Source organism: Marmota marmota, unplaced genomic scaffold (genome assembly GCF_001458135.2).
Source record: "Marmota marmota marmota unplaced genomic scaffold, marMar, whole genome shotgun sequence".
NCBI lineage: Eukaryota > Metazoa > Chordata > Mammalia > Rodentia > Sciuridae > Marmota > Marmota marmota.
The window spans coordinates 3,791,142-3,799,897 of NW_025999960.1; positions in this window are offsets into that span (position 1 = coordinate 3,791,142).

Consider the following 8,756-nt stretch of genomic DNA (forward strand, 5'->3'; position numbering starts at 1 on the left):
TTATAGCTCAGTGGTTTAGTACTTGCCTAGCACGTGCGAGGCACTCTGTTCACTTCTCAGCACCACATATAAATAAATAAAGGTCCATTGACAAGTTAAAACAAAAAAACCACCCTTTATTAAATTTGTGCTTGGACCCCTTGAATCCACAGTACTTTGCAGCTATGTTGGTAGTTTATACTCCAAACTGTTCTGCGTGACTGACAAAGGGCCCAGCTGGCTGTGCTGTGAAGCCTCAGCTCTCCCTCTCTGCCCGATTGTGCTTTCTTCTGCCATACTGTTTACTTGTATGACAACCTCACCTAAGCAAAACCTGTGGAGACATTTCAATGACCCAAACATGTGATTGCTGCAGGTGGGAAGTCCTATCACCACTCTGTGCGCTTCAGATACAACTACAGTGCACAGATCCCAAGAGTATCAAGTACCCTTGGACCACCTCCCAGCAGCAGGGCACAGTCCCACACCGCTGCACAGAACCTCATTCACCGTTTTCCCATACAGGCATTTTCCTTCCATGCTGGTCTCCAGGCCACGCTCTCCAATGTTGCTTGCTTGCTTGCTTGCTTTGTTTCTTTCTCTCTTTCTTTCTTTAGCATTACCTTGTTGATTTTTTTTTTTAGTTGTCAATAGACCTTCATTTTATTTATTTGCAGTTCTGAGAATCAAACCCAGGGCCTCACACACGCTAGGCAAGTGCTCTACCACTGAGCCACAACCCCAGCCACACCTTGTTGATTTTTTTATATTATAAGAATGCTTATCAGATAATATTATATTTCTTCTGAATATCTAGACAATTTAGGAGCTCAAGGGCAGGCATGCTGGCTTAATTATATCCATATTCACAGTACCTGTTGTCTAGCATGTGCTGTTCAACAGAAATGAAATGTGAGCCATATATGTAATTCTAAATTTTCCAGTGGTCACATTAAAAACAGCAAACATAAGTAGGTGAATTCAAGTTTAAAAGTGCATTTATATCCAAGTGGCTCATATCTATAATGCCAATGATTTGGGAGCCTGACACAGGAGGATCACAAGTTCAAGATCAACCTCAGGGGGCTGGGGATGTGGCTCAAGCGGTAGCGCGCTCGCCTGGCATGCGTGTGGCCCGGGTTCGATCCTCAGCACCACATACAAACAAAGATGTTGTGCCCGCCGAAAACTAAAATAAATAAATATTTTAAAAAAAAAAAAGATCAACCTCAGTAACTTAGCAAGACCCTGTCTCAAAACAAAAAAGGCTGGGGATGTGTGTCAGTGGTTAAGCACACCTTGGTTCAATCCCTGGTACAAAAAAAGACATTTACATTACGTTTTTCTTTTTGTCAATACTGAGACTTTGAGTTATGATGTATATTTTATGTGTATCCTAATTTATATTAGCATTTCAAATGCTCAGTAGACATTTTTGGCTACTGGCTACTATATTGCATAACATAGACTAGCATATAAAAGGTGTTATATGAGGGCTGGGGATGTGGCTCAAGCGGTAGCGCGCTCGCCTGGCATGCGTGCAGCCCGGGTTCAATCCTGAGCACCACATACAAAGATGTTGTGCCCACCGATAACTAAAAAATAAATGTTAAAAAAAATTCTCTCTCTAAAAAAAAAAAAAAAAGTGTTATATGAGACTCCTCTATCCTTAGGATATAAGAAGTGCTTTTGTGTGTGTGTGTGGTATTAGGGATTGAACCCAGGGCCTTGTGCATGGGAGGCAAGCATTTTACCAACTGAGTTATATCCCCAGCCCTTGTTTTGTTTTTTAGTAAAAAGAAAAATTTAAAGGTTAAATAACTTGTCCAATGAGTGTCGGAACAAGGTTCAAACCCAGTGCTCTTTTGAATTCTCTCAACCTATGCCCCCTCTGTGAACAGATGGAGGAATCGGTAAGTTAATTAGTAGTAAGCAGCACATTTATAAGGATATTAAGCCCTACCATGAATGCCTTGCTATGTGAAGCAGATTTTTTTTTTTAAAGAAAGAGTGAGAGAGAGTAAGAGAAGAGAATTTTTTAATATTTTATTTTTTAATTTTTGGCAGACACAACATCTTTGTTTGTGGTGCTGAGGATCGAATCAGGCCGCACGCATGCCAGGCGAGCGCGCTACCGCTTGAGCCACATCCCCAGCCCCAATGTGAAGCAGATTTTTAATAAGTAAATACCAGAAAATATTTAGAAGTGATTGAGAAATAAACATTAAGATACACTTGAGATATCATGGTAGAGTGATTGCCTCACATGCACAAGGCCCTGGGTTTCATCCCCAGCACCACAAAACACCGATTCAGATTGCAGCCACCTTTATATTCTACCACCAGGCACAAATGAGGATCATTCACTTAAATTGTTTTTTGAGTTACTTATACTGCAACCCCATAGTCCTTTTATGAGCAAATTTTTGGGTGTGATTAGATATGAAACAGAGACAGAGAGCCTTGTACTGGTCCATTCATCTTTTACAACAACTACAAACTGGTAGAGTGGAGTGCAGACAGGCAAAAACCAACAGGAAATGACCTGAGTAGGAAATGCCCTGTCTTGTTTGACAGGCCTTCAGGAAGCCTGTGTGTTAGCACAGAAAGACCAGGACACCGCAAACTTCACAAATCAGCTCAGCACTTTATTCAGGAACGAAGTTTCACACAGGAGCAGGGGACACAGGGACGAAATGACGCTGTGGTGGGACACACTTTCCAGTGGAAAATGAGCCCCTGAACAAAGAGGGCCTGGGCTTATATAGGTTATCCTGAGAGGTGGTCTAGTGGGAATATCAATTTTCTTGGGCACCCAGGAATTTGGGATTTGTTCTATCAATCAGTGAAGGGGTCAGTGCTTAGGAATTTGAACTCTTGGGTCAGAGGTTTGTGTTCCAAATCTAGAGAGGATTTACTCTGAGGAAAGTCAATGCCCCCAGAAGCTATCACTTGAGGTGTGATGAAACACCTCCTTGCTGCCTGCAGTTTGCATCAGGAAAACATTTGTATTGGGGGCTGAAAGCTCTCAGTGTGCTTTTTCATTGTCTTTTCTCAGGCTACATTATCTTGGATTTTTCATTTTCCCTATTACTGTCCATTCACTCTTTTTTCTTCTTTTTTTAATTTAGTTTTTCAATTGAAGATGAACATAATACCTTTGTTTCATTTTATTATTTATGTAGTGCTGAGGATCCAACCCAGTGCCACACATGTGCTAAGCAAGCACTCTGCCACTGAGCCACCACCCCAGCCCTGTCCATTCACTCTTTAAGTGACTATCACTGGGCTCTGAGATTGTCTGTATGTACTATCTGCTCTGTAGCTGCTAGCACATATGAGTTTCAAGGAACTGAATTTTAGATTTTTTTAAAAATTTAATTAATATTAAATAATAAGCTTTGTGTGTTTGGCTACATGAACCTTATTGGGTAACACAACCTTGTAGGATGGGTGGAATATTTTCACTACTGTGTCTCAGCCTTGGGATCACCACAGGCCTTGCACCCAGAGAGGAGAGTTATTCTGTCATTAGGACCCTGGGAAAGCCTGGCTGAGACCTTATCTGGATTCTCTGTGAGCTCACTGCACCTGGCTACCATCTAACTTCCTAATCATAATTCTTTCAAACTCTAGAGCATAAACCAACAATTAGCATATCTGGTTGTGGTTACTTTGAGCTCAGACAGCTGCCTTCGAGCATCCTGTTTTCTGTTATAAAGTGAAATTTGGCAATGCGGTGTCCCACAGAACATTGGTCTATTTCTTTGATAATATTATTGCTAATTTGACTTGACAAGCAGAATAGGCATTACTTGAAACTTAATAAAACACATGCATGCCAGATGAGAAAAAATGTTGTAAAAAATTCAAGGACCAACCACATCCTTGAGGTTTTTAAGGGTCTGACAGTAGTCTGGTGTGTATTGCAACATCCACCACAAAGAAAGAGGCACAAAATTTGATGCTCTCTGAAGAGTTTGGAGGCAACATAAGCCACATGTGGATATGCTGCCCTATGCAATTAATTTATCAGGTAACTCAAGGACTCACATTTTATGAGGCTGCAAGTTAAGATAAGGCTACACAACAGGCGTTGGCTGTGGTGCAAGCTGCCCGAGCCCTCCGGAATCTGGGTTTCAAGAAGCCTCTTGAAAACCTGCTTTGCGGACAATCCTCACAACCCCTCCCCAACCCTGATGACAGTATTCACCATATAAAAAGCAGCTTCATAGCTTTCCACCAGCTTTGTCCTTAGGAAACAAAATTGTGCATCCTGATCTGTCCATTGTGAATGGAGTGTCATTTTCACAAAACTCTACAACTTGGACTGAGAATGTAACTCCGTATAGAGTTTTTGCCTAACATAGGTGAGGCCCTGGGTTTCCATTAAGAAGAAAAAAAAATTATAAAACTATTATTTACAGCAGTATTTTATTGTTAAATAAAAATAGAATATAGGAGAATCGCCCAATCGGGTCTTAAAGGCAGAATTGAAACAGATAAGCAAGTAGCTAGCTCAGGAATGACTAGTTATTGCTTTATTCCTTCTGCTTTGCTGACTTTCCCTCCGTCCTCACATATGCCTTTGTAGGATCCAGCTTAGTGTGACAACAGCCATCTTGGTTGTAACCATATCTTTGCCAGTAGGTGACCCTGGCACACATTCCAGACCCTATAGGATAAACTGTTAGCCCCAAAGGACCAGGCCGGATGCAGACTTCACAAATCAGCAAAGCCTTTATTCGGGAATGGAGTGACACTTCTGATGGACTCACTCTTATGGTGGAAATTGAGCCAAAGGGCGAGTTTATGCTTCTGTGGATTACACTGAGAGGTGAGTCAATTAATGAGCACATCAGTTTGGGCTATCTTTACTGGGCCAGGTGGAGGTTTGGGGGTCACTGGTCAGTATCTGGGAAAGAATTTGTTTAGGGAGGGGTCAATGCTTTGGCCTCTTTCTAGAAACTGTCATTTCAGACTTGATGGATATCTCCTCCCTGGGGCCTGTCTTGTCATTGGGAAAGAATGTATTGGAAAAGGATCAATTTGCCTTCTCCCTCATTCCCTGTCCCTGGACCACATTATTTTGGAGCTTGATACTTTCCATATCTAACATAAACAAAATTGTTAAGACAATCAGTGAAGCATTTTGTGTTGCCCACTGACATCTGGAATATTTAACTGAGGTTTGACATGTTAATAGTTTTTGAGATGGGTTTGTGGCTCAAGGGTAGAGCACTCACCTCACATGTGTGAAGCCCTGGGTTCAATACTCAGCACCACATAAAAATAAATTAATTAAATAAAAGCATCATGTCCATCTACAATTTAAAAAATAGTTTTTGAGAAAGCCCAGGTATATACTGGTTGGCTGTGAGTCACCACCTTCAGCCTGCCTTGGAGTGTGAGGATCCTCCCATTCTGCTGCTGCTGAAGAAATGCTTCTGTTCTTAAGTCCCTAATAAATTGCATTTTGTGCAATTTTGAATATTTCTACATCTTTCTTTAGTTGCTCAGTACCTTCTGCCATCAGCAGCATGTTCTTTTTTTTTTGTACCAGGAATTGAATCCAGGGATGCTTAACCACTGAGCCACAACTCAAGCCCTTTTTTATATTTTGAGGCAGGGTCTCCTTGAGTTGCTTAGGACCTGGCTAAATTGCTGAGGCTGGCCTTGAACTCATGATCTGCCTACCTTAGCCTCCTGAGCCACTGGGATTACAGGTGTATATCATTGTGCCTGATGGCAGCCATTTCATACAAACTGGGTTTTATTGAAAAATGTATCATCAGTAGTTAACAGAAGAAGAGCAAGTGAGGTCCTGGTTTATGCTGACTGATGAACCCAGTCTAATTCCATTTTAAGATTGGGAGCCATCTTGTCAAAAAGTCATGAAAAGTTAATTTCTATTTTACTATAAATTACTGAGATTTCTAAACTTGTTTGGAATTCCTGCCCGTGCCTTGAACTCACCCATGCCTGGCTTTCTCTGATCAGATAACAACCCTCTCTAAAACCTTAGTGGTGCCTCATAAATCCTGGCTCCCCCTGACCAGATAACAACCCTCTTTAAATCCTTAGCCATCCCTCATAAATTCTGATATTGGGATCTGAATTTATTCCCTACCTTGAAATGTTCAGCCATGTAGAACATTAACCTATCTGCCTTTTTATTATGCTTGTCAAAATCCTGTTAGCTGTAAGTTCTCAAGACACCCCTTTTGCTACTTTTTGTGCTATAAAACCTGATTTCTGAAGAGCTGGGGGCACTGGTCTCCCTAAGCTGCCCAGCTTAGGAAGAGACAGTCCTGGCCAGCTTTCTTTGTGTAAACAATATAAGCTTGCTTAATTTCATTTAAAATTGGAGTCAGTGGTCTTTTCTTTGTTGTGGTTCAACACTGACTCCAGCCAGAAGCACTACACAGCCCCACTGAGAGGGGATCATAGTCAGTAATGAGGCCAACTTCATTATATCATGTTACCAACAGGGGCAGAGCAGAATAATTCTTTTAAATAGCTTTTGATTTACCTCTACAATAACATCCCCAAATGCCACAACTCTAGCTTTTTGTTTGTTTGGTTGGATTTGTGGTACTTGGAATTGAACACAGGGCCTCACTCATGCTAAGTGTGTACTCTACCACTGAGCTACACCCTCTTCCCCCAACCTGTCCCCTGCCTTTCTTGGGGGTGAGTGTGCAGTGGGGAACTGCACACTCACAGACACTGAACTCACAGATACTCAACCACTGAGTCACATCCCCAGCCCTATTTTTTGTATTTCATTTAGAGAAAATGTCTCACTGAGTTGCTTAGCAATTTGCTTTTGCTGAGGCTGGCTTTGAACTTAGGATGCTCCTGCCTCAGGATGCTTTCCTGTGCTGCTGGGATTATAGGTGTTAGCTACCAGGCCTGGTTGCCCATCCCCCTTTTCATTGTTTTTTTTTCCCCCTATATTTCACAGTCTTTATAACAGTAATTTCCTGACTAAATGAGAAGAAAGATACTAATTAATTCATCTTTACAGCATCAACACACTGGCATAAGGCAGATGGGCAAATCCAGCATGAAACAACTTCCAGAACATAAATTGAGATGCCCTATCTGGCATCCACTAAAGAAGAGGTTCTCAATAATCAGACAGACAAGATTTCCAGCTCTATGGATAGCAGTCTGCCTTTCTCCAAATATTCTGGTGCTCAATTAAAGGGATATGGTGTAGATCATCTTGGTGCATACCTGTAATCCCAGCTACTGAGGCTGAGGCACAAGGATGACAAGTTTGAGGTCAGTTTGGACAACTTGGTGGGATACTGCCTTAAAATAAAAAAAAATAAAAAGGCCTGGGGACGTGGCTTCATGAGAGTGCCCCTGAGTTCATTCTCAGTACGACAATAAAAGGGGAGCTGTGGCTAGAGATGTAGCTCAGTGGTAAAGCACCTTGGGTTCAACCCTCAATAACCCTCCAAAATAAGTTAATAAATAAATGAAATGGCATGGCAACAGGGAAGGAGGCTCTGCAAGGACTTTCCCTATTTACCAAAAGTTGTGTGGGTCCCTGATATACTCCACCATTTTCCAGGGATCCCGTGAACCATTTGGTGGTAGACTTGATATATTGGACCTTTTCCATCATGGAAGGAACAGTGATTTGTCCTCTTGGGATTAGAAACATTCCAGATATGGGTTTTCCTTTCCTGCCTAAAATTCTCCCAGCACTAAACAGAAGGTATATTCCATACAAATCACCTCAGACAAGGAGCTTATTTACAATGAAGGACTTGATGGAATGGAATGGGTGCTCACAGAATTCACTAGCATTGCCACGAGCCCCAACAACCCCAAAGCATCTGGTTTGACAAAATGATGGAATCGCCTGCTACAAACTCAGTCAAGGGAAAATTACAGGATTGGGAAGATGCCTTATAGGATGAATATATAATTTGGCCCAGTGGCTGATATTTGATGACATCTCCCTCACAGCCAAATACATGAGCCAAAGAACCAAGGGTTGAGCTGGAGGTAAAGTTCAGTGGTAAAGCACAAGTCTTATGTGTGTGAGAACATGGATTCAATTCTGGGTACAAAAACACGCATACACACACACACACACACACACACACACACCCGAGTTAAAAGTTTGGAATGGCCTCTTTTACTTTTCTTCCCTTTTTTAAAAAATTGAGATGTAGTTCATATATACACATAAAGTATGAAGTGTATAATTCAAGGCTGCTTGTGTAGCCCAGTGGTTGAGAACTTGCCTAGCATTGTATGGGGCCCTGGGTTCAATTCCCAGCATTAGAGGGAAAAAAATAAATAAAATAGTTAAGTGTACAATTCCTTGATTATTTTCTTATTGTAATATATTCACAAAGTATAAGCCTATCAGCACTATCTAATTCCAGAACATTTTCATGGCTTCCCAAACTCCATGTCCATTATGGATCTACTCTTCCTTCACCCACATCTCGCCCAGGCCCTGACAACCACTAATCTACTTTCTGTCTCTATGGATTTACATACTGAGGACATTCAAAATGAATGAAATCATAATATGTATGTGGCCTTTTGCATCTGACTCCTTTCACTGAGTATAATGTTTTCACAGTTCATCTATGATGTAGCATCTGTCAGTACTTCATTTCTTTTTTTTTTTTCTTTCCCTTTTTTGCAACACTGGAGATTGAACCCACAAGCTCTTACCACTGAGCTATATCCCCAGAGCTTTTTTCAGTTTTGAGACAGGGTCTCACTTAACTTGCTAAGGCTAG